The sequence below is a fragment of the Platichthys flesus genome, chromosome 1 (genome assembly GCF_949316205.1).
Source record: "Platichthys flesus chromosome 1, fPlaFle2.1, whole genome shotgun sequence".
NCBI classification, from domain to species: domain Eukaryota; kingdom Metazoa; phylum Chordata; class Actinopteri; order Pleuronectiformes; family Pleuronectidae; genus Platichthys; species Platichthys flesus.
In genome coordinates this window covers 27,499,607-27,527,413 of record NC_084945.1, presented here as the reverse complement: position 1 = coordinate 27,527,413, position 27,807 = coordinate 27,499,607, and the positions used below count along the sequence as shown (strand labels likewise).

The window sequence follows — 27,807 nt, the reverse complement described above, 5'->3', positions numbered from 1 at the left end:
CGTTATATATCTTCATTTGGGGGTATGGTGGAGATGAAGAACACGTCGGCTTCTTTCTTCCTGAATAAAAGGCAGCAAAACCCATCTGGTTGGGTGATCCACGGCTGGCCCTCTCGCGCTCATCGCTGAAATAATACTCCCTCTAATGACTCCCACATATTCTGAAATCTCCCTTTTGAAATTGGTCCTGGCAGATTATTTGCAGGTACTTGAGTTGCATCTGTTTGCAATTTTGCAAATGTGGAAGACTTTAAGGCTGGGCAGGGGCGGGTAGCGGGGAAGAGGCTATTTTAATCCCTGGGATAACACCGGCTGTCAGTGTGAATGGGCTTGGGCAGCGGCCTGCACCTCAACCCAGATTTTGATTTGTTTTTACCCTGGTGACATGATAAGTTTCTCCAAACTGATGCAGTTTTTTTACTCATCCATAATTTGTAGCTGTATATTTTAGGACCAGGAGTGGTTTTACTCTGGGCTGTTTTTTTGTAGTGCAGATGGTGTTTGCAGGTTAGTGTCGGAGCAGGAGGTCATACTGTGCACTGAGAATACAAAACGATCCAATCTGAAGTGTAACTGCTTTAGGTCAAGTCATAACAGATATAATCAGTTTTGAAAAGTAGCTAAGTACTTTAGTAATAGTAGTGAGTTCTTCACTTAAATACGTTTTTTTAGTAATTTGTCCTTCATGGCACTTAAATAAATATCTCACTCCACACTGTATTTAACAGCTCTTGTCATTGATGTCCTACTAAAACATTATATTGGCAACTTTGATGGTAATTTATTTTTCAGAATTTGCAAGTAATTCTCCGAGGGCTCCGTTATGTCTACACATGAAAACTTGACATTATGGAAATATGTAACTTTATTAGTAGGCAACCAAATTATAGGCACATAATCATTTGGTTATTTGCAAAAGTAATCGTTGAAGGTGAATAACTTTCTCATTGGTGATTTATTTGGCTGCAAGTTATATTTGAAAATGTAAGTATATTCTGCATTGAATTATGATTTGTGTCTGAAAAAGTTCAACTACCTGCTAAGAAATGTTTAAAGTGACATCTACGCCTCCTCCCTCATTGAAAAATCCAGGAGCCCTGAATATGCTAATATGCTATTCTCAATGCAGGCTTCAGGTTTTCCACCTCACACTTTACACTGTGAGTTTCCTGTTGCACAGGGATTAGCTCCCAGATGATCTGTGATGTCACAAATCTTGCTCCCGTGCTTTTAGGTGAGCACAGAGAAATGTTCCACTTGTTTAGGAGTTGGAAGAAACGCTGTCATTCTGTGCAGTGACAGAACATCCAGGAGAGGTAACACTGTCCAACACATGTTTGAGTGGAGGGAGCCTTTAAGAACATCTCACAGATAATGATCACTTTACTCGAGTAACGTTTTGAAAACAGGACTTTAACTTGTGACAGATTCAATTCTACAGTGTGGTATTGCCACTTTATTTAAGAATAGGATACAGATAATTCATCAACCACTGCAGATTAGTCGGGTGCGTTGTGCATATTTCTTATGTAGATGGCAGATAACGTGGCTCAGAAACCTCAGGAGTTTGTCAGGTGTTTATATTGTCCAGTATAAAGTGCAGTGATCAGCAAAGCTAAACTAAAGCTGAAATGATTGTGACTTTAGTCCTTATTATTTCTACCATGTGGTGAGCAGCTGACCGGCTTAAGCCTCCCCCTCTTTTCACCCCCCCCCCCATTTTAAAACTGTAATAAGGTGCCCTATTGTCCTATGGCAGGGGTGCACCGGGGCCACAGCCGAGCCCACCCGGCAGACTGTAATTGCATAGGTGGTTACAATTACATTAATTACATATTTCATCAACAGTGTTTATGCAGCCACACGGTAAATGAAGAAGCCAAACTTTTAACTCTGCCTTTTGTTTTTGCGTTTCCCCACCCCTAACCCCTCTCTCTCTCTCTCTCTCTTCCCTGCTTTTTTTTTTTTTCTTTCTTTCTTTTTTTTTGTGGTTGTTTTAATAGGAGCGAGGGGAGGGGAGGTGCCAGAGGAGGAATTATGCTGAAAGTGTATGCCTTGCAACTTTTCCCCTCCCTGTTGGAAATGTTTATTTGAACAGTAAGCTCATGATTTGAATATTTGTAATCCATGCTTAAATTTACAGGCCAGATGAACTTTTTGGCACAGAATGGCAACCATAAGTAGGATTTTGAGAAAAGCTTTACAAAATTTTAAGCCATGTGCAAGGCTTATATAATTTAGAAGGGGGGGAAATATGCACAAATAAAACAGGCTCTGTCTTATTTACTTTACATGGGCAGAAAAACTACATCATATGGCGTCTGATGTATATATGTATTAGCTATGTCTTTCTGAAGACAGAATCTAAAGCTAACAATCAGTTGTTTATGAATACTTCAAGGAATAAAATAGCCCCAGAGGCACAGGCACTTGAGTGGTTCTCCTGTGTTGGATGCAAATTAGTGTACTCCATATTGACTTGTGCTGGTGGGTATGCCACCCATCCTGTGGGCTGGAGGGTGGGTGGGTTGCCCCGGTGAGTTGCAGAGGGTGATGGAGAGAGAGAGGTCAGTGAGGCGGGCAGGAGACGAAAAGGAAGGCTTTCTTAAATGATGCTAATCAGTCCGGAGGGGCCTGGCCCTCTCTCCCTCATCAGCCTGCTGTAATTCAGATGTGCTGAGAACCTGGAATTAAACGTGTCACTGTGAGCACTTTTGTGCATGTGTTTGTCTGCCTCTGTTTGCCTGGTATCCACTTGTATTTGTGTGTGTGCATGTGTGTTTAGGTGCGTGCATGGGGTGTTTAGGGGTTAAGTAGAACCAAATTAGTCGATGGGAGAACTAACATCAGCAGTAGCTTTCTGTGTGGCTACTTCTTGGTGAATGTCAAGATGATTTAGCTGCTCTTCTGCTCGCCGTCTGTCTCTGAGCACTGGCCCTCCAATCACTGCTCTGGGCTGTCTGTTATTTGGCCTTCCGTGCAACAAATGAATATTAAATCTGCACTGGGCAACTTCACACACTAGCAAGAGGTTACGGTCTGAAATATGAGGAATGTGAAGCGCTCAAGTTCTGCAAGGTAACATCAGTAAACCGTCTGATTGTGTAGTGTCTGCAGATGGTGGAGGAGCTGTATAGAGAACAGCTTCCTCTGTATTTATTTCCTCAAGTGTGTTCTGAGTTTCATCAGTCAAATCTAAAATATATAGGGATTTTAGCAGCCACTGTTTACAACAAGATGTAATCAAAATGACTTCAATAACTCATTCAGACATCAGTGCGGACTAAGGCTAAACATTTGTTTCTTCTTTGATTCCACCTGACTTTATATTCATAAAACAGATTTACACAGAACAGAGCATTCTACTATTGCAAATAAAGCATGCCATTTTGACAAAAGAAGAACTTTGCCTGATAAAATACAGTCTAAATTGTAGAATTTTGATTTCAGTCAGGAAGAGATAGTGTAAGGAAAGAGTCTTAAGGAAAGGATGAATCTAATGCAGCATTCAATGTCAGTTTTTAATACTTTTAGGCATTATATTATGTCCTTTAATAAAAATTATTAAGATTGAGCGTCCCCGTGTTAGCTGACAACGGTGTCTCTGTCGTCTTTCTTCCCAGCGAATGGTGGATGTGTGTAGTCTTGCTAACATATTGTGTGTGTGTGTGTGTGTGTCGAGAGAAGTGGTGGGGGGTTGCAAGTGTGTGTGAGCACAGGGACGCCAGTTGGGCTAACAGCTGAATCATGGCTCAGCCGCTGCCCCTCGTAGTCCTTGGCAGTTAGCGGTGTGAAAAAGCCTTCTCTTTGAGGGCATTATATAGATTAATGTGCTGTGCCTCAGGCAGACACACACATACACACACGCACACACACCTCGCGAGGGAGGGATCTGACCGTGTATGTGTGTGTGTGTGTGTGTGTGTACAGAGGACTATAGCAGCACAGGATTGTTGAGATTTAAGTTTGTGTACATGTGAACATGTGTGTGCCAATATGTGATTGTGTGCATATGTGTGTGTGTGGATGTGTGAAGGGACAGTTTGAGGAGGTGTCAATAAGGGACTAAGCGAAGGTATGTGTGTGAGAGAGAGAGAGAAAGTCAAAGAGAGAAAAGACATTCAAATGTGTTCTTGGTGAAATTTTCAATGATTGCGAAGTTCACAGATATTAGACTGTATTCTCACTTTATCCTTCACTAACTTCACATTGGGCTGAATGTGTTGTCAAAATGTGTAACTTTGACACAGGAGGCCTCTGTTCCTTTCTTGTTTTAAAACCAATAGTCCCCATTGTTTCTGTGAGCCACGTTAGTTCCACAGCTGTATGCATGTGTTTATTATTCTAACCATGAGGATGGACATCCTCTATCCTTGACTAAGAAAGTAATTACTGGATCCAAACCATGACCTTTCCCTAAAACTAACCAAATTGTTTGTGTGCCGAACCCAAATCAAAACTCCTGTACACCAACTACCATTTTTAGAGGTTTTAGGACTTCCCCTCACTGCCTCTGTAGGAGAACCTACGCTGGCCTCCAGTTAAAGTAAAAATGAGAAAGGCTCCCTCTATAGCCAGTGTTTGGCTTGTCCCTTCTGGGCTACTGTAGAAACATGGTGATACAACGGCAGACTCCATGAAAGAAGACCACCTCCACTGTTCAAAAAAATAAATATGGGAACACTTAAATCACTCATCTGATCTTGATGAACGGAAATCTTGATTGATGTACGGTCAATGGAAACCAAAATCATCAATTCAGTAAGGGCTGGAATAAAAACCAAACCAAAATCAAAGTTAAAAGATTATATCACAGGCTGAACCAACTTGCCTGAACTTATCATGGCAACTCTTGTGAATCAGTAGTGTGTATGGCCCTGTGTGCATATATGTACTCCTGACAACGTCTGAGCATTATGCTCCTGATAAGGCAGATGGTGTCCTGGGGTTCTCCTCCCATATCAGGGCATCAGTGAGCTCGTTGACAGTCTGTGGCGGGACTTGGCGGCATGGGATGCACCGATAAATAACGCCCCGTAGGTGCTTAATTGGATTTAGGACAGGGCAACGTAAGGGCCAGTAAATGGCACCAATGCCTTTGTCACCCAGGAACTGCCTACACATTGGGCATTGTCCTGCACCTGAACCCAGGGCCCACTGCACCAGCGTTAGATCTGACGATCGCTCTGGGGATTACATCCTGCTAACTAACAGCAGTCATGGTACCGTTGGCCATGCCATGGTGGTCCTTATGACCCCCAAAGGATATGTCTCCCTAGACCATCACTGACCAACTGCCAAACCGGTAATGTTGAATGATGTTACAGGCAGCATAACGTTCACCACAGCGTCTCCTGACTCTTTCACGTCTGACACATGTACTCATTGTGAACCTACTCTCATCTGTGAAAAGAATGGGGTGCCAGTGGCTGACATGCCAGTTTTGGTTTTCTCAGGCAAATGCCAATCGAGCTGCACTGTGCTGGGAGCACGGGTCCCACTAGAGGACGTCGGGCCCTCATGCCACCCTCAGGGAATCTGTTTCTGACAGTTTGGTCAGAAACATGGACACCAGGAACCTGCTAGAGGTAATTTTGTATGGCTCTGGCAATCTACTGGCCTCGCATAAAGCAGCCGATACCAGTCCTGCTGCTCGGTTGATGCCCTTCTACAGCCCTGCCCAGCTCTCCTTACGTAACGGCCAGTCTTGTGGTATCTCTTCCATGCTCGTGAGACTGTGCTGGGAGACAAAGCAAACCTTCTTCTACACGTATGGATGTGCCATCCTGGAGAAGTTTGGCTACCTTTGCATAGGATAAGGAGAGAGCAGCTGTCTGTCGCAGCCACATGCAAAACTATTCCCTTTTTGGAGTTGTCTTGCTTTTGCCTCTCCATTGCACCTGTTGTCACTTTCATTTGCGCCTCAGCAGGTGAAATTGACACAATCACTTCTACCTCCTAAATGGACAGATTTATATCCCTGAAGTTTAACTGACTTGGTGTTATACTGTGACTATTAAGTGTTCCCTTAATTTTTTGGAGCAGTGTGTAAATGGCTCATTCTAAGGTAATGAAAACAGAATGATACTTGGTTTTTGGATTTCTAATGGAAAACATCATTGTCAATCAATAGATTTCTTTCTACACCTTGTTCCTTTAAGCCTGCTATTTATGAACTACATTTAATCTTAACTGAACACAATGGTCTGTATGGGCATCTGGGGTGTGTCGCTTTCTATCAAGGTATTTTTATCTGAATTAAAAGGGTGTTTATGATTCCTGGGTGACCTGACAGGTGCGTATTGTGTCCCAGAGTCTCACTCTCTCTTCCCCCCGTCTTTCTTTTATCCCACACTCTCTTGTCTCTCAACCAAATTAGCTCTTAGCTTAGCTGTTAAGATCAGGGTGTAGCCGAGCTGATATTCAGTATCACACAAAACACAAATTCCGCAGCTGCTGGACGCAAATGAAAATTGAGCTGAAATTAAAGCAAAAGTCGGTATAAACAGGATATTTAGAATTTTTAATGCTCTCTCTTTTTCTGTTCTTATGATGTTTTGGTTTGAATGGTTGCTCATATTTTTTTAAGGTTTCCCTCTAGTTTATTTCCCCCACTTTACCCCTTATCAGGATTTTAGCACATTCCTTTCAAGATTAGACACATCTGTTGTTTTGTGTATGTGTTTGTTCTGGAAAGTGTGTATATGTGACCATGAGTTTGGCTTTGTGATTTATCTGTACTATAGCTGCACAGTTTTGGGACAAATACATATAGTACATGCACATGAATGTGCACATACGTCCACTATATCTGAATATGCACATGTGGTCCAGCCAGTGGTCTAAATAACCTACTTTTGTCTGACAACGGCATCAAGTCGTAGAGGTGCACATATGCAGAAAGCTATTTGGAAAGGCCTCCTCGTAGCTGTCAGCTTTTATTATGCGCTGAGGTGTCATGTTTGTTAGGAAGCTGAGTGCAGATGGCAGAGTGGAAGAAATGGATCACTAATTTTAACAATGATTAATGAACAGAGATGGAAAATGAATTACATTGGACTATTGGAGGCAAGGAATATTTTCTCTGAAAATGTTAACTTCGGCTGCCAGGCAGCCGGCCGTGTTGTGGGAGTATATTGAGGAGGGGGAGGGAATGTGTATGTGTGTGTATATGTGTATATGTGTGTGTGTGTTTGCTTGTATTGTGTGTGTGTGCGTGCAGTAGGGTGCAATTTTTACCCAACATTTTATGTAGAATCAACACTTCACTGCTCTTGCCTATTACTTTACTGTTCGCCTGCTTAAACATTACCGGCTTTATACACATTGTACCCCCACCACCCCCCACCCCTTTGTGTATTGCACTACCAGTTAAGGTACACACTGTTTAATAAGGTAAACAATAGAAAGGTTAGACTGTCTTAAAATGTTAGCTTTGACTCTACAGTGGGCTTTGATATCAAATCATAGATGTAGCAGATTTGATCAAGTTTCGGTGCTTTTGCTCTTTTGGTATTTCACTCTATAAGCTATCTACTCTTTATCTGCAGTAGCTTGGAAGCTTTTTCATAACTGTTGATCATAAAGTTTCATATTTTTTTTAGAAAAAAATCGCATCGGGTCCAGAACATCAACCTCGGAGAGTTTACGTTGTTTGAATGGACACCGGTGTCTGTATCTGCGTCTCTGCTGAGGTTTGACTGGTGGGTGGTTGGTGCAACATGGTTTAATAGGTAGATGTGAACTATTTTGAATTTAATTAAGGGCCTGATGAGAAAAACGTAATGGGAGAAAACACTGCAACTTCTAGCACCGCTGCGCATTTGCGTACATGTGAGATTGTGTGAGAGAGAGAAATAAAGAGAGATAGAGCGAGGGAGAGCGAGGGAGAAAGCGAGAGAGAGAGAGAGAGCGAGAGAGCGAGAGAGAGAGAGAGAGAGAGAGAGAGAGAGAGAGAGAGAGAGTGAGGGATAGAGAAAGAGAGAGAGAGAGATCTCAGGTTACAGCAGCATATGCTAAGCACTCAAAAACATACACAATGCCTTTGGTGAACAAGGTAGTTGGTATGCCCTTGGGAGCCAATTTAGATTGTGACTTAAGGCAACGTCGTTGCTTTGTATCTCTGTGTGTGTGTGTGTTTGTGTGTGTGTGTGTTCTCTGCATGTGGGTACGAGTCTTACTCTTGACGCTCCATTAAAACAGTAGTGGCGGGTAGATCTGGGTGGCCCTCCTGCAGACCCTCCACATCTGTGCGCCCCCCCCCCCCCCAGCGCAGGACTGAGCCAGCTTCTCAATGCGTAGCTGCCTCTCCACATCCAGAATAGCCTGGAGAATTTAGAGAATCTATTCTCCTTTGCCAGTCTAAATTTCCGTGCGATTTGTGGCACTTTGTCGCGATTTACAGGAAAGTGACCTATTGAATCATGAATCGTGGCTCAAAAGTCAAAGCCAGTCGCTGTCAGTTTGCCTCTGACTCTGTGAGGCTTCAGCTCAAACGCCACTGACCAAGCTACATACTACTTTCAAGGGGAGTGGCAGTTTTTGACTTCACATACTTTCTGTTGGCTTGATTATTTTTCTGGTGTTAAGCGCAGAGGCTTCAAGGCTGGATCAGATAACAACCTCTGCTGTGCTCCATAGGCACCACTCACAGCGTTCTGCTCATGAGAACATTTAACTCATAAACATTGTGCATCCTAGAACTTGTCCAAGTACAAGTCCTTGGTCTTCAGCTGCTGTAACGTCAAATAAAAAAGTAATAATATGAAGAACAGAAATATTAAAAAAAGGATAAAGATTGACAAACACAGGCAATTATAGTTCATATATCTGTTAGATTACTCATGGAGGTGTAAATGACATCTCGTCCTCACTGGAGGTGGTGAGGAGAAATAAAGCTGTGGGGGGTTTGGGGGGGGAAAGGGAAATCAGCACACAACATTTTTAATGGATATTTTTCTTCTGTTGCCAGTGTTGCAAACTTGTCAAGCTTCAAATGCGGATGACTGTGAATTTCCTGGTGTGTGTGCTTTGTTTACAGGCTCTGGTCGTCCCACCTTCTGTGGAGCTGTCGGCGCTCTTCCTGACATCCGGCATTCGTTGGAGAAGCGGCAGTCACGCAGGTACGATCACACCGATTGATCACAGGAAAGGGGAGGATATTAAAGGTGTCTGTCACACTTGCACAGCCTGCGCACACATCTTTTGCTTTCATTTAAATCTGTGTTTATCCGGGGAAAGTCAATTGAGCCTGCACTTGTTAAGCGGTGCTGTTGCTTCTCAGTCACGCTGCCGAGACATGTTGGGAGCTGCCCATTAGAGTCTGTTGGTGGGTCAGTGACTTTTAAAGTTAAAGACAAGAGTTCACGGTAATCACTTCCTCTTTTTCTTCCAGCTGTAAATTCTTTGGGCTTCCATCATACAAAGCATTATTTGATGCTCACAAACTTTCATGGTGGGTGTAGGTTAAATTAATGTCACCATGTTGAACCGAACTTTTTAAATGGCCATTACAAATAGCCAAGCAGTGACATACTTAAATGAATGATAAAGATTCCATCAAGACAATATCCACACCCGACTCTTAAATCCCATCTGGTTTAGCTCTCAACCTTTATACAATTAGAAATTTCAATACCTGTGATCACCTTGTGTCAGCTAAAACACTACATTTTAGTTATATGTCTTCTTCTTGCTCCAAATAATGGAGAACTGTTGAAAATATTAATCTCATATTCATTTAAAATTTAACTTGGAAATTCTCCTGAAACTGACATGATCAGCTCAAGCATTTCTCTAAAAGTTTGTTATTTTAATTGCAAACGTGAATCAGCTTTGTCATTTATCTTGGCCAGTAGAAAACTGGACTTGAATAGATGGGGAAATGCAGTTTTTTTTAGTTTTTGTATGTGTGTGAAAGAGATGCAGAGCATATGTCTACAAGCTTAGTTACCAGAAAACTGCCTTTAAACATATTTACCCCTCCAGAACGACACTTTACACAGGATAACATTATGAAAGTCTGTCCTCTTAAATATGTATATATATATATATATGTATATTATTGTTTTAACTATAAACCATCTTTAACAAATGATCAGCCAACCAAATGAACAATGGTTGGATTTCTGGTGGAATCCAACCATTTGTATATTATAGTAAAAGAGTAAGCGTCCCTAAAGTTACATTATCTAAGGATAATTGTTATGTCCAGTTTACCTAAATAAATACTGGCAAGTTTAGGCATATGTCATTAGATTGGCGTAATCACCCAGCAGCAGAGCTGCTCCAACTTATTGTTTTTTCACTTATTGGATGATGCTAATGGCCTGAAATATTAGCATGCACACTGGAAAGAAACGTAGTAACCCCCCCAAACCCCACCCACACCCACACACACAAACCCGCACAACCACCAGCCACATACACACAGAGAAACACAGCCTGTCAAAAAGCCACAACGGCGTCAGTTCCTCTCTGTGTAGCTCAAGGAGACGATTAGCAAACAGAAGTGACATGGTAAACAGGTGCAAGCCATTATTCCTGGAGCTGGAGGAGCGTGGCCAACCCATCTCTCATAGTGATGGGCTGTTGTATTGTGTGCACTATATGTGTGTCTATGTGTACGTCAGTGAGTGATGGGGGATCATAGGACGAGTACAAGCGAGGGATATGTCTGCTTTGTGAGGTTAGGATGCTTCATCCCACTAATCAGTACGTTGTGATCATCAACATCATCTTGGCCATTGTTGTCGTGCTCACACAACAGGAATTAGACTCAAGTGTCTCTCGTTCTCAGGAATGTCACATTCTGACTGCTTTGCCTTAAATCTATACAGGTCTCTCCAACATCCCTCCTCTTGCTTTCTTTCTCTCTCCAATAATTCCTCATATACCCTCTTACTTATTTGTATTGTTTTAATTTGTAATAGACCATCATCCTGAGAGTTGGCTTCCTGAGAATCACAGAAAGAGACGAGGGGGTCAGGGCGGTTTGAAAAAATCGATTGCTTGTAAAGTGCTAATCAATTAAAACCTTTTCTCTCAAAGCTGGGAAATTCATGTTATAACATTTATTATAATTTTCAGAGCAGCAGGGTTTGAAAATATACAGCACGGCAGCTTTCCTCTGCAGGACAAGCTGAGACAACCAGATCGTCTGAATTTTCACCCTGTATTCACATATGCCTCACTTAAGTGAGAAATTAAGACATATTAAACCACAAATGTTACATTCAGACTAAATTACTTTTTGATCATACAAGTTTTCCAGCTCCACACACCGATATTTTGTTTAATTACTTTAGTAATAATAATAATAATCGTTATATCCTTATATGAGGCTACACTTCTCCAGTCCAACCATGTCTTGTTAATAGTGTGCTGTTTTGGAACACATTTTGCAGGCTGTAGTTTTATTAATCAAATATAGCATGGGTGAGTCATGTCGCTTTGGCTTGTGTCATATCGGAGGTATGTGCCACAGATTTTCCCTCATATTGGAAACAGAGCAAACACATGCTCCCTTTGACGTATTCTCACACCATTTCTCACACAAGGCACTTGCACACAAACTTACAGATGCATACACACACGCAGATGGCTAGTGCAGAAAGAGATTCACAAACAGACCTGCACACACACGGATGAGCCTTTATGGAGACGTGCATAAACCCTTTACATACCAAACCTGCTGCTGAAGAAGGGGGCATGGGCAGTTGCTTCCAATAAATGTGAGTATAGTAGTGTAATGTAAGTACATTTACTGATGCACTCTTCAAGGTTCAATGTATCAATATTTTGAGTGCAGGAAATTCAAGTTGAAAGAAGTATGAAAGAAGTATATATTATGTTTACTGATCTGAATACTTCCAACGCTGAACTATAGAAATAGCAAATCCCTAAACATTAATGTGCATTTAAAAACAGTTTGTGTTGAAAATCTTGACCTTCAAGTAATAGGGAAATGGACACTGTCTTTCTGTCTGCCAGATACTATTAAAATGTTTTTATGCAGTCCACGTAGACTGGATTCTGATTCTATGTAGTGATTCTCTACATTTCCCAGAATTCCTTTTATAAGCCACCAGAGAAAGGTTGTGGACTTTTTACTTTTTCCTCTTTTAAAGGGTGTTAAACGTATGTGACCATCTTATTTGTGAACATCAGGGTGAGTGTCTGATCACAGCTTTTATTCAGAAGCAACTCTTCCTCTTGTTGTATTGTTAACACTATTTTTGCTGCTCACATTGGAGAAAAAACTGTCACCTTCTCTTTCACGAATTATATATGTCACCACTGTCAAAGTATTTAATACTAAACACCGCCAAAACTTGACACAGATTTGTTTTAATGAATATTCCACATAAGGTGCGAGGGTGGCGGGTGGAGAGGGGTCAATATTCCCACAGTTTCCTCCTCAGTGTTGGGTTAAAATTGTCACTGCTGTGTGGTACTCTACCCTGCTGATATAAATACAACATGATTGGCATCACAGCTCTCTCTCTCCCGCTCTGACAGCCTTCATTTGCTGGAGGAGTGGCAGACTTGGTGGGAGTTAATGATTATAATTATTTAGCTTTTTTTTTTACATTGTGGGATAATTATTTAAGAGGTTTGTGTAGTCATTGTTGTAATCAGTAAAGAGAGATTACAGAAAATCTGGATGCCAACAGATGGCACTTGGCTGTTGTCGTGGCTTCATGTTAAACCCAGTGCAGTGCACGCGGAGGCAGACAGGCCACAGTGAGGGGATGATAAAAAAGGGATCAAATTATAAAACAGTTGTTTCTTCATCATAAATCAATTCATGTTATTATTCCATCCTGGAGAAGAGAATGATTCAAACGTAGTTAGGATTGTGTGTGTGTGCTCAACCCCAAACCAGCTATCCACTAACACAGGCATTTTACCAAAGTGGTGGGGTTTTGGGACGCAGTTAGAGTTCGTGGCGGACCTAAAAGAAAGTGTTTAAACACAGCAGACTATTTGACCAGAGAAGCCCAGACCCCGTGACTTTATCTATTAACACCACAGTGCACTGCCATGGTCGTTCACACGCAACCCAATTCACAAAGAAGGTCGGCGTTTGTTAGCTTTGCTCCTCCGGGACACCAGCTGCTTCAACCACCTCCTGGCCTGTGAGCCGATGCCACTCTCACTTTCACGTCCACAGTCGCATATCATTTCAGTTTTTCTAGATCTGTGTCTATTTATGTGTTTCTTGATGAGTGAGAAAGAAACAGATACATACAAAGTGAGGTGAGGGCACTTGCTATCCAGGGTCGGGGAGCAGGGAGGAACACCAAGGCTGCTGGCCTACATTCCTGACTAATTGTATAATAGGAAAATCTCTCCAAATGAGCAAGCAAGCCCCCCTCCCACCACCACCACCAACCACACCCCCCCTACTCACTTAACAACCCCCCCATTCCCACACACACGCACGCCCTTCAAAGCAAATCACAAAAGAGCATTTTGGGAATGATAATAATTTCAAAAAGCGTTGATTATTAATCGCACACACTACCATCCCTGGCAGCAGCAGCTAGTCTGGTTAGCACACACACACACACACACACTCACCTGCAAGACCACAAACAAACATACATTATCTGATAGTGTTGTACCCATGTCAAATTTAAATAAAGTTAAAGGAATGATGTCCAGAGGAAAAACAATTATTTGAAAATTACAAAAAATGTGTAACACATGTAAAAGGCTCTTATTGATTTGTGCTGAGGGGGTGGGAAACATTAAAATAAGACTGGTATAATTAAAAGCAGCGGAGGCCTTAATATCTTCTTCCTGCCACAACATTCAGATTCCACAGCCCCAAAGGAACACAGGCTTTCTCTTATGAATCTGATGTCTCAAGTCTAAACCAAGATAATCTTGTGAGGTCATCATAATAATACTCCACAGGCTGTATTGTACTTATAAAATGAGTCCATTTAGGAAAAACAAACAAAAATAACACAGAACAAATCTAACCTCTCTTATTCTCATAAATAAATATTGTAAAAAATAATATTATGCACAATAGGGGATGACCTACCTGTGTACTGTGTTAGCGCTCATATTTTACTTTTAGCACTGGAGCTCATGGTCAAATTGGATTTCATGATTTATGGTCCCTGCCACGTGCCGTTCATTTCCATGGCTACAGAGGGATGGGCGGGTGGAGATGATTTCTGAGGTCGACAGTGGTGTCTAACAGGATTGCGGGGTGCTGTTAAAACGAAGCCGTTAATTAATGCTATTGATTAGCAAAAAAAAAAGGCAAATGTGATTTGCATACAGCCCAAGTGATCAATGCATTAACCGATTTTTTTCTCCCCCTCTGAAATCTGATTTCCTGAGTTTTCAAAGTGAGAGAGAGTTCTGACTAATGTGGATCGATGGGGCTTTTATCAGACAAGAATACAAAGCATTTTATTAGCCAGTGAAGGGTGAAACATACCAGGACAGTACACACATTTTGAAGTTGGCGTATGTACGTGTGTCTAAGTAACGAAAAAATGACGACCTTAACATATTTGTTAAAACTGATATCACCATTGTCATATTCCCCCCTTTACACAGTGTAAAGTAAACAGAGTGGATATATCTGCCGGCCCAAACAAAAGTTTTCTAAAATTCAATAATGTAAAAATAACATCAATGACAATAACAGGGACATAAAAATCAAAAAAACAAGAGGTGTTAATAAAGCAATATGTTGTTTTTTTCCTCCTCTCCTTCCTTTCCGTCTCTGTCAAGAGCAGCTTATTATAGCGTATTGATTTATAAAGCTTTAAATGTGATCCTCCATGTCGAAGTCAAGGGCAGGGATTGAAAGAGAAAGAGAGAGAAGAAGAGAGGGAGGGAGGGAGGGAGGAAAGGAAAAGAGAGGGGAGAAAAAAGAAAGAAACAATAAAATGAAGGGAAAAGGCGTCTGGAGACGGATAGAGATAGAAAGAGTGCCCACGACATGGGGAAGTGGCAGCAAGGCATTTTCAGAGCCGCTGTGGAACACAAAAGGGTAATTGTTTTAGCCCAGATGTTGCATTCGCACAACAAGCAGGATACAATGTTCCTACTGAGCTGATGAGCCCAATCAGTGAAATGATTAAAAATTGATTTTGTCCCTGTAATTACAGTATGTAAACTACTTAGCCGGGATTGCAAAGGAAGTGATTTTCTAATTACGTATATACTCTGGTGTCTAATGATTGGTTTTTTGAAGTAATGAAGAGAGGGTCCTAACGACTCCACTGTGTTCTGTTGTTGAAGGGAGAAGGCAAGAGAAGGGGTGTGGGGTTGTGTTGGTGGGGCATTGGGGGTGGGGGTGGTTGCACGGGTGAGAGAGAGCATCGTTAGGGCAAGACAGCAGGCTCGGATACAGAAGGGGGATGAAAATTGAATTTTTGCCAGCCACTGCTAGCACGCTAACACGGGGGCCCTGTGTTCGTTTGCATGGGATCTGGAAGCTAAATGGAAGCTGTGACTTCTCATGGGGGTCGCCAGGCCTTAACCAGCCCTGGCAATCTGGACCCTGCAATTAAAACCTCACGGGGGTTAGTGATTCAGGACATTACACATGCACAGGGGAATTAACACTTGTGCAGGCCACAGGCACACAGAAATAAGCATGCAGCTAGATCCTTCTGCTCTGTATATATTTCACCAAGCTTCATATGGAACTTTCTAAGCCACAACTGAAATAAATTCACAACAAAGCAGCAGTTTGACATATGTGACCTTTAATAGATTATGTACAGTGATGATCTTATTTGAATATATTGTTTTTGTGTCTGTTTGAGGCTATATCATTTTAATTGCCCTGGTTATTAGCGAACACTGTAAATGGACTGCATTTATATTGCTCTTTCCCATTCTTAACGACTACTCAGTAAAAGTGCCTTACACATGGGTCACATTCACACACACATTCGTACAGCACTTGTATGTATGTAGCGGTTATTTCTAACATATAGTTCACTTAATGATGACAGTCCGATCAGGGGCATTTTGAGTTTTCATCCTTAGCCACAGCTTATAGGGGAGGCCTGTCCTTGAGACAAAAAGAAAAGAAGGTTGCTGAAATCTGAGATTAGAGTTTGCTTTGCATTTGGAAACCAAGTCAAACAGCAAGGAGATCAAGACTCATAGGTCACAAATTAGTGAGGGCACAGTTCTTTTGAAAACCTCCAGGACTACAGTGAACTCTGCTCTCTGAGGAATGTAAAGCAAATCAAAGAAAAACTGGATCTGGATATTGAGACAACCTTCTGAAATAATAGAAACTGCGGTAGCCAAATGTCCAAATAGTAAATACTTTGTTCACACTGAAGTTTCAATTATCTTTGTCAATGGGGGATAATCAATTTTGATTTTAGTAAAGAGAACTCCAGTATTGAAAGAATCTTTGCCCTGACTGGTTGTGGGACATTGATAAGTTGTGATCGTTGTTGGAATCGAGGATGACCTTTGGCAAATAATAGTTTAAAGGCGGTGAGGGAGCACTGATCAATAATAGTCTAACCTACACATTATGATAAACTTACATTAGTTCACTGGACTGGCTGGACAGTCTGGAATGTTGAGAGCAGACAAGAAATATAACTGGACAGGAACTTTGATATCTTCTCTTCTTCTTTTTGTTAAGAGTTTGAAATTGATTAAATCAGAGCCCTTGACAAATATCTGGAAAGAATATTAATCATTTTAAAATATTTGGACCTTAAACCTTATTTATTATATAGTGAACGTCAATCTGTTATCATGTCTGTATCAGAAATACGGTTTATCAGAGTGTGTGTGACGGTGAGGATGAGTGACAGAGGATGATGTGAAGATAATTTGTCCAAATCCTCAAATTAGTCAACATTTAGCTTGTTTGATTTTCTTATTTTCTAATTTAAACTCACCAATCTTTATACATCAAAAAACATTTTAAGAGCCTCAGTGTTCATGATACAAAATTAATAAATCATCTTAGCCTTAAAATGGTTTTTTCATCCTAATGCTGGTGCACACAAGTGGATAATGGTTGATACATCCTTTTTCCTCTTGTTTTCATCTGTTACCTCCTCTTTTCTCATAAACCTCAACTTGTTGAGGGGTCAAAGATCAAACCTTTTGACCCGAGTAATAAAATAGAATCAACCATTGAGTTTGGCACACAGTGTTATTGTGATGAGGCACAGAGACAACCAAGGAGTCACTCTATCAGGCAGGGAATATAGAGATAAACTTACAGGGTTGCAGAACACATAAAGAGCACATCAATCATACTGCACAGAATGAGTCGCAGCCTCAGCCACGGCTTTGCTCTCCTTCTGTGCTCTTAACATATCAAACAGAGCTGAACATATTTCTCTTATCATCTGTTCAATATTCAATATTTAATTATGACTTTATTCATTTATTTTTTTGAATAATTCTTCTGCAGGAATAAAAGGATGTGAGTTAAGCCTCTGATTATTGGGAGGGAAAGATCTGTGGTTTTTCGTTCCTCTGGAACATTAATAAGTGACAGAAAGCTAGATTAAGAAAGCTGGGATGCAGCTAGAAGGAAAAACGACAAAGCTTTGAAATGCTGCCAGTATCACCAACTGTACTCTTCTGACACAGCTGATTGTAAGAGAAGTCGGCGCAGCCAGCGTATGCCTTTAATAATGCATTTACTTAGGCTATGATCTATCATTTTGTACCTTTTGACATGCAATATTGAAATTTAATATTGCATCAATACAAATGATGTATTGCCAGTCGTCGAGAGAAAGGATCTGGATTGCAAAAAGATCTCTCTGAATGCATTTCACTCCTCTCTCTCTTATGTTTTCCGAAGCTTCTTTGTACTTGGGTAGGATGGAATAAGAGAAACATCTGTCTTACCCCTCCACCCCTTTACTCCCAGCTTTGATATGTGTGTTTCAAAATATGACAAGTCAAAATGCTCAGGGAGAAAGTCTCCTGCTCAAACCAGAGTCAAAAGAGGCTTGGAAAGAGAAAAAAAAAGTGGGGGTCGGGGGGAAATGGAAGTAAGAAGCAGAGGGGAACATGACAGCAGTGGCTGAGGGAGACGTCACGCACTGTAGAGATCTTTGACATGACTCTTTAGTGTGGTGAAATCCCACAGGCGATATCTGGGCTATGAAGGGAGCGTTAGGTGAAGGGAACCAAAGGCTCCTGTTGCACTGTCAGTCTAGGCTGTCTGCTCAGTGAGATAGCGCTGTGCAGGATGATGTCAGTCCCAAGTTGGTTTTTAACATGTCTTGGTTTTTAAGATCTCCGCACCTTACACCTTGCTACAAAGGGAAACACACACAGAGATATATAGATAAAGTAATACATGATAATAATGAAGTGGATTTTTACATATAGTTGATCAAGGACTTCATCAATATTTCCTGTGTTGCCCAATGAAAGAAGCCATCAATGTCGTTCAAGATCAGTCATCACACTGGATACAGTAATTGTTATAACACAACATTTTTATTGACAGTGAGGCAAAATGTATGAATGGGCTGAACTTTGCGAGAGATGCTGTGATCGTGTGGCAGAACTGCAAATAGTTTTCTTATCCTGAGTCATAGTGAAGACGCATATAAAAATGATCCTAAATAACATGTTACATGGCATGCCGCCACTTTAGAGGGCACTTTCAGAAGATGACAACATCTTTATTGGATGTTTGCAAAACCTCCGATTATAGTCAGTTTGTATTTTTTTCACAACAAGGGCCAATTTGACTAAAGTTCTCACTTTGTGCAACACCTGCAGTTTAAGTACAGGTAGGAAAGGGAAATAATATGGTTACGTATATTCACTATTGCAACTAAAACACCAGGTTATGTCAGAGATGGGGTTTCCATCTTGTTATATAAAATGTGCAATACTTTCTGTTGTGGCACTGAACCGTTCGAATTGTTAGGTAAGCAAAAATACCATGCCATGATAACCTTGATCTAGTTTTTCTCCAGTGTTTGAGCCCTATCTATCAGTCCGTCTAGGGCTGATGCTGCTTTGGTGTTGCCTCCTTTACATTGATAGATTTTGCCTTTACGAGGTTCAGTCTTGTAATCTTTTTTTATAAGATCATCCAATGAGAACACACTGTACTTGACAACTGTTCCCTGCACCAATCACCAAGCCGAAGGAAATGTTTGATGTGTTGAGATGATGATGACGCCAGCAATCACAGCTTCATATTCCATTTTCACAGGGCAGTGCTTGACCACGTCTGAGCTCCAGAACACTGTAAAACAAGGTGGAGTAGACCTTAACATAGTATGATAATGATTTACCTGTTGCACCAGTGGGCTTTTTAGTGCAGTATTTCACAGTCGCTTGGTTTGAATTTATCCATTCAGGTGCAATATTGGTTAATGCAAGGGTTTCAATGACAAGCATCAATTAATGTTGTTTTCAGGTCAATTTGATCTCAAATTCAATATATTATTTTGAATATCTTAGGTGTTCCATTTTACAATGTATTACTGCCCAATATTTTGAAGATACCTTTTCAAAACCTTTATAGTTTCATACAGCTAAACCACTAATGACATGATTGAACTCTCTTTATATCTAACATAATTCTGGTGACATTGGGTTATCTCAATTATGTTAAAGATCTTAAGTTCTTCCTGCTTGAGAGCAAACAAAACTGCTGCAGACTTACTTGGTGTGAATGTATCCTAACACCACCTCATCACCATCCACTGACTGCCCATGTCACGTTTTTTGGAAAATGTGGTGAAAAAAGGCTTGTGATGGGCTTGATGATTGCAGATGACGGCGTTGATGATGATTGTGATGCTGTCAGTGGCGGTGATGATTACAACGATGCTGAGGGTGGCCATTACAGTGATACTAGTGAATTAATACATATTCAGCTAAGATACACCTAACTTTCACAGCTCTGACTTGTTTTCTCTGTAGGCGTGAGATACATTTCAACAGACAGATCAAAATGAGCGTGTGTCATATCGATGACTTGGCATCCACTACGACATATTTTCACGCGACCCTGAGTGAATCACAGAAGTTGACCGGTTATTATGTCTGCTTGTGTCACTCTTGTTTCAGAGACCTGTTTCATTAACACCACGTTTGTCTCAAGTATATTTCCATTTCTACCGCTGATATATGGATGTCAATTGAACGGGGGAGGGAATAAACAGTTGAGGTGATGATGCCTTCATGGATTGGGGTCTATTTACAGCTCCTTCCTGATACCTTCTGGGCCCGCTCTGCGTAAACAACCCTTGACAATAATTTCCGGTCGGATTGTCTGCTTGATTTACCAATTACATTTAAAAATTAAAATTATCCAAGAATATGTAGTGTAAAGTCAGTACAGTGTTACTAATTGCGTCCGAGCATGTTGACCTTTATGTTGCCCTAACACTGCTCCGAACATTTAGAAAGTCTGATGTGTACGGGTATGTTAACAGTGGGGAACAAAGACACAGTGAGAGAGAGAATTAGATGCACTTGGGAGGTGCCTTGGGTTCCATTGTGTCTTGGAAAGCTCCCCCGCTCTCTGCCTTATGTCAAGGTATTATTATTTCACCTGCCAAGGTCCTGATCTGACATTCACGATCTGCCCTTCTAGTACTTTACAGAAAACAGGCTTTGATAAGAAAGTCATAAAGCTTTGGAAATGCTCACCACCTTACAAATTACAACATCACTGACATTGTTAAAATTATTGGTTGAATCACTAGGCATTTTTTATGATTTTTGACTGAATATCTTTGGAAGTTGGTTGGACAAAAGCAGCATTTTTTAATGTCTTTTGAGGCACATACAAATGGATCTGGACATTTAGAAACACAATACTAACATAGCAATGAAAGTATAAATGTCGCATTTGGATCTTTGAAATTTTTGTAATTTTTATGTACAAAAGAGTTTATCAATTAAAGATATTCAAAGATGATTGGTGGCAATACATGATTTGTTACTTTCAGCTCTTGCATTGCAGTGTGAGATTGGGAATCGACTGGAGTTCCTTCATGGTCTCTTCATATTACCAATAATATAATACCTAGGAAGGTGTCCTGGTTTTCTCGGTGGCTGTGTTATTGGCTGCTGCTTCTGTCACATTGAAGCTCTGCTTGTTTGCAACTCCATCTTGTCCTTAATCTTTCCTTATCTTGTCCCCTCTTAGTTTCTTCCTCCCTGCTTTCTTCCTCTTGCCTCAGTGGTGCATTCGGCAGGTCAACACCTCAGCGGGTGGGGCAATGTGGGCCAGGTGACCTTTGTCGGTCATTGTTTTGCTCCTCACACCTCGCCCGGGGAGAAGGGAAGGGAGCTTAGTTCCTTACACCTGCCACTGTCTTTACTGTTATGGTGCTGCAAATTGGCGTAGGGCACACTTATTGTTGGTCTGCGAAGGACAGTAGGTGTCATTTGCATACATGGCCACCAGTTGGTAAAGTAAGTGGAAGTGTGTCGTGTGCAATGCAGTAGATTGTACTTCTGGTGGCCCTTATATCAGTAACTGCTCAGAGCCTCGCTCAACCAGGTTGAAAAGAACCAAAACAAGCGGTTGCTATGTAGATAGCTGTAACGAAAGTGACGTTAGACTCCAAATCCGATTTACAATCCTGCGTGTGGCATTGAGAGATAAATCAAATTGTACCTCAAGTGAATAAGGGAATGGAGATGAAATGAAATACCCAAATGCTGCCTCCACTGGGGCCTGATTGAGTTCAGGTGGCTGGAAAGTAACTCACCCAGGGCTAGTTGTCAGTGAAGGATCTGCTGTCTTCTCATCTCTCTGTGCTGCAGGGCTAACTAGTGAACATCGGGTGAGTTGCTCTGACGGATGTTTGTGTGCCTCCTGTGTTGCTGGGGGACGGGCCGTTGACACACTTCATATTTCAAAGGCGAGGTCTGAGGAAGAAATGAAGATTGATGTGAAAAAATGGTGCAGCAACCCATTGCCCATTTGATACATATATTATCATTTACACTTGCCTGACACCTTTGTGCATTTCTTTACATCTATATATACATATGCAAGGACTTGATTCAGGCGCCACACGTTCACGTAAGGGGGTGGGCTTCCTCCGTTATTATAGACATGAGATATAATTGCATTTGATCTCCAAATAAACAGGGAATCAGTCCATCTCCTTGGTGGAGATGGCAGATGTGATGGACGAGCGCATTAGTGGCGAGGACAACATTAGATTTGCTCAAAATTATTGATCTTTTGTTTGTGAGCCAAGTCGGCAATAAATAACAGTCCATGGGAGATGTGACTCATTATCACGATGCCAAAAGCCCGACAGACCTCTGTCAAAACACACTCTTCTTCCCCCCTTCTCTGCCGCCTTCCTTTCATCTCCGTCACTACAAACCAATTTAATCTGTTTTTAATCCTTCCCTCTTTTCTGTCGCCGGTGCATTTAATACAAGGCCCCACTGTCACTATCTGATTCCCTTAAAATTGTAATCCTGCACTGATAACCCTGTATTATTACACATTACCCACAGAGGCAGCAGGACACTCGCATACCGACACATATACACATGCAAATATGTACACACAACGGTTATTGGCTCTCTCAGTGTTTTATTCCTTTTTACCTTCTTAGTGAAGAAAAAATCCTTTTATCACACAATGGGTAATTTATATCCATTACCAGCGTTTTCAATCCTTTTCAGCGCGGCTGTCACTGCCTTTGGCACACTCGTGATTAATGTGATCTAATAATAGTGTGCCATTATATTTCCTTTAGTAAAACATGTACCAACATCCTATTCAGCCCCACGAAATTCATTGCCCCTTAAAATATTTTCCTTTTTTTGTTTGAAAGACAAGATTGCTGTTTTTTATTCTCCATCTCGTTGCCTCCTAGGAGGTGATTATTTGTTGGGGTGTGTGGGGGGGATTAGTGATGGCACTTCCCTTATTTTCAGACACTTATGGGAATGATGAGAGGTGCAATGATTCGCGGTGGTTTGTGTGGCTGTTGGAGCTCGTGTGTGTTTGCGTGTGTGCTTGCATGTGTGCCTGTGTGTGTAAGTTTGTTCTACAGGTCAGTGTTAGCATGTGGTCGAATATAACATAGTATGTGTGGCTGCATTGTTGACTGACAGAGAGAAGACTTTGAGAAAAGCAGATATATCTTCTTTCTAAACAATTAAAAACGTGTAGTTTACCGTGGCCCTAAAATTATTTCATTTTCACAATATTTTAAAACCTTTGTGCCTATATTTGGTTTTATTCTTTGGACTGAAAAATTTGTATCTGTATTTCACAGAAAAATGTAGCAAATCTTTTTTATGATGATGTAAAATGATTTTGTAATAAGGTTAGCTGTAAATATCGTCTTTAATTACAGATTAAAAAAAAAAAATAGTCATATAAGCTTCAACACCCCATACCACAAATTAATCCCCTTTTTTCTAGGTAGTTTGTAGGTTGGTGGTTTGGAATGGGTGATGGAGAAGAAAGATGCTCTCCATGGAATGTGACTAAGATTGTGTGTGTGTGTGTGTGTTGGTGTATGTGTGTGTGTGTGTTGCCAGGGAGGTGGTCCAGCAGTGGGCTCTGCTTCCTCCCAGCCGGACAGCCTGAGCCAGTCTGCCACTCATGGGGCACGTTTCAGGCTGGGAGGTGCCAAACGCACACACACACTGACACACACACACGCATGCAAACACACAAACACACATATATGCATGCATGCATGTATGAAGTTGTGCACAGACCCACACTGTCCTGGCTCACTCCCACAAAGCAGGTTAACCCTTACTGGGTTCTTAGACTTGTATCCAGGATGAACAGGTGGTCCCACAAAACATGGGCATCCATTTCCTCATGACTTATCCCAGAGTGTGTATGTGTGTGCATGCGTATTGTGAAGAGGGAGGGGTAGACAGAGACATGGGAATAGGAAAAAAAAAGGACTACACAAGACTTTACATGACTGTGTGGCTGCAGCACACCTTTTGTATGTGTGGGGGTTTTGTATGGTACCAGGGTGGCTGGTGTATAGAGCAGCTTGCGGAGGGTCCCGCCACTATGTGAAATTGACATCAGATGGCCGTTGTGACAAGAGCAATATTACATCCAACTTCCATTTAGCAAGGGACAGCTAATATATGTGTGCCGAGTGAACGCTTGTTTGTGTGTGTGTTCATCAGCACCTGACCCCAGAATCTGACCACACCAAACACAGCTGCCAACACTTAACATCTATATCCCCCCCTACCCGCTCCGTGCCTCTCTGCTTTTTCCCCTCATTTTTTTTAATCTTGAATCCCTTCATCCAGCATCCTTCCATTAAATATAACTTGTATTGAGCCACATCTTATTCCCTTCAATCTTCCTTCCCCTCATGTCTCAAGTGATCCTTTCCCAGCAGAGAAAATCGAAGGTAAACCACTTCTAAGGCAAAAAATGGCGCACACCACTTTGGCTGTTTTAAATATCAGCCTCTGATAGATGCATAGTTGTGATACTTGCTTTGGTAAGACACGTCAAAATCACAATATTTTTTGTTCATCATCTGGCGGCTGCGATAATGCAAGATACACTCAGCATTGGGTGCTGCAGCACATGGCGGAGACCTTCTCTGCCTTTTGATAACATGGCTCAGTTTTACTACACTTTGTTTGTTCTTTTGTGATTATTCTGTGGCTCAGCCCCTGGAAACCCAAGACACTTGAAACAGACATTTTGGAAAATATGAGCAAGTAAGCAAAGTGAAGGGGAGAAGGGCAGAAGGTAGAATGGAGCTAAGGAGATAAACATAAACAGAGAGGGAGAAAAAGAAGGTTTCTCTCTGAGTCAGCGGCTTTTAGCAAAGTCTGATTAAACGAGGTGGGAAACCGCTTGGGGTAGTAAATAACAGAGGTGTCAAAATGTTGTTTAATGACCTGGATATCTACTGCATGAAATATATAGCTGCACATCTATGCAGGAGCAGATTTTTTTCTCTAATGCCTTAATGTGCAGGGGAGTTCAGATGTTTAAAACGACTTAGTGGGAGTGAAGGGGGAAGATCACTGTATAGGGTCTCCTGAAAAAATACTCCTTTTTCAAGTCGGTTATCGTTGTTTTCATGTTGGAAAAATAATGATGTACACAATGCACAAATCAAGAGCAACCTTTTGGCAAATATTAACTTTAGAACACCTTTTTTTTTTCTTCTAATTTACCTACACCAAATAAAAAATTCACAAAAAAAAAACATAAACATGAAAAAAAACATTGCAGTTAATTTTGACACACTATGGCATGTTATTCAATATGCTTGCCTTGAGTAGAAACTACTGACACAGAAAGACACATACAGAAATATGTGAGTGACTAACCCTCATCTTCTTTATTCTAAATATTTATGTATCATTATTTAGATGTTTGGAGGTTTGGTTTTCACATGTCATAGGAGCCTATTATTATTGGAATATGGACAAAATATAAAAAATATGTGAAATACACACAAAAGTTGATGGAATGTTAAAAGCAGAATGAAGAAAAGTTGGTGTGTGAACAGGGGGCAGAGGGAGAATGAGCACTGAGCTGGAGGTAATCAGAGGTTATTGCAGAGCAGTCAGCAGTACATCAGTCAATTTACCTTCCCCTCCTTTTACCAGGGGGGAAACCCCTTCCATACGAGGGGGTGCGGGGAAGCAGGGATGGGGGGAGGGAAGGAAGGGGAATAGTGGTGGCGGTGAACTCAGCAATTTTCCTTATCTTCTTTTTTTTCTGTCTCTCTCTGTTACCGTCTCGCAGGGCTCCCTGATCAGTGTCGACCAGAAGCGGAGCTGAAGCTGTCGCTGGCTTAACGGGGCTAAGCACACTGTCACACTGTCTAAGAAGCTACCCACCCACAGTCTGAGGTGACTCAGGGATTCCACAAAAGAGGAGGTGAGGAGGTGAAGGAGGGGAAAGGGGAATGTTAGAGGTTGGAGGGAAGGAGACCCGGGGTGGAGAGGAAAGCAAAGGAAATTATGACAGTGGACTCATTTGTGATGGCACTCTTGCATGATTAGGTCAAATTCAAGTGAGGGGGGAGAAAGAAAAAATTGGGGAGAAAAAAGTGTGAGTTTGGACAAAGAGGAGAACCTACTCATAAGCCTTGGTTACTAGGTATCCACCTTCTTTTGTCTGTATGGTGTGATGATGACGATCACAATGATGATGAGGGTGATCATCATAATCACACACAGATGCACACATTCATGGGCACAGACACACACACACACGTCTGCTACATGTAGACGTACAGGGCACGCATGGGCATAACGACAGATAATTCCTATTTAATCCCATCAGTTATCCTTTGTAGTAGGGTTACTCTGTCTATCTTAAAGTCCAAGCTGGCTGTCTCTTATCTCCTGTGTCATACTTCTCTCCAGTGCCCAGACCAGAGGCTGTGTATGGTCTAGCATATGTAATATAGGTATGCATGAGAGGGTGTGACTTTACCTACGTCTGAGGGTTTAAGATACGGGAAGGGAGTGCAACAAGTTTAGCTGAAGCCCAGGAAGGTGTGAGGAGAAGTGTGGGCCTCAGAAACGTAGCGTTTGTCTGTTTGACAAGACTGAAGTGGAAACCCTGCCGGCCTGCGCGCCCCGGGCCTGATGCTCTGACATGCTCTGAGGACGTGAGGTTAGTTCACCCGGTAGCTATTTCTTATCCAGCTGTGGAAATACATCTACAGTCATATCAGGAATATCTAGCCAAGGTGTGGATGGACATCTTGCATTCATCTGTTAATAGTAGGGCCTAATACATGTAGCCATGGTAGTGATTTATTTCAGTTTATATTAAAGTGTGGATTTAGTGAGATTCTGCTTTGGCATCTTAATTCAGTAACAAGACAGAGTTAGTGAACTCTTCCCTCATCCTTTCCTTTGCCAAATTTGGACACTGACACTAAATGAATCTGTCATAATTCATATATGAGTGGGAAGATGATATATATATATATCTTTACTATATATACTCTATGTGTCTGTGTGTGTGGCTGTGAGTGGTTGTAAAGTGAAGCATTATGGCAAAAAAAAAAACCTGAATAATTTAGTGCTCACATTATTTTCTAATGCCATTCTTTAGAATCTGACTGCGTCACTCTAACAAATGCCTATGATGGAAAGTTCAGGGGATTTTGGAGGGCGCCTGTGAACAGTGAGTGATGGCAACCAGCCGACTCTCAGCTCCCTCTTGTCTACCAGCGGCTCCATGTGAGCCCCATGCACCATATTCCTGTCTCAGAACTAACGGCGTGGTGAATCGAAACAAAAAGGCCACATATTTTATTTATGTGTCAAAAGTGGGTTGAAAGGAGTGTAAGAAGGAGGGAGCAGGGTGTATCACTCTATCCGTCGGTTGATATCATTCCATCCATGCGGATCAATTCTCCCAGACAGAGGGAGATAAGAAAGGAGCGGGTGCACAAAGGAAGGAGAGAGGGGAGGAAGAAGAGCTGAAATGGTGGTTCTATTGATTTGTCAAAGAAATACAGCGTTGCGTGTTTTGCTTAAACATCCACATAAACCTGAGCTGTCAGAGGTGGGCGGTCATATGCTGACATTTGACCACACAGACATGGATTGTGGATTTTCTGCTTGACTTAGCTGTATATAGTTTTAACCGTCACCTTTATGTGGTAACAGGCAAAGTGGCCCCTGCCCACTGCACTCCCAGAGCCTCGTAGCCTCCAAATCTAAACTCCAAATTTCTCGATGTTCCCCAACAGATATGACCCAGACATGATCATAGATAATGTGTTAGTCATTTAATTCCCTTTTTTTTTTTTTTTCATGACAATAAGTCTCTAGCCTGCTATTTAT

The 27,807-nt window shown here is 41.5% G+C and overlaps 1 protein-coding gene across 1 annotated transcript in view; it reads left to right on the top strand.

Moving 5' to 3' along the window:
- Positions 1 to 9,046: 9,046 nt before the first annotated feature.
- The window catches only part of znf536 (zinc finger protein 536), a 164,446-nt gene continuing 145,685 nt past the window's right edge, over positions 9,047 to 27,807 (top strand). Inside the window, exons 1-2 of the mRNA XM_062390301.1 lie at positions 9,047 to 9,122; positions 25,745 to 25,879. The gene's annotated coding sequence lies outside the window, so the exon portion shown is untranslated. The remainder of the gene's footprint in view (positions 9,123 to 25,744; positions 25,880 to 27,807) is intronic.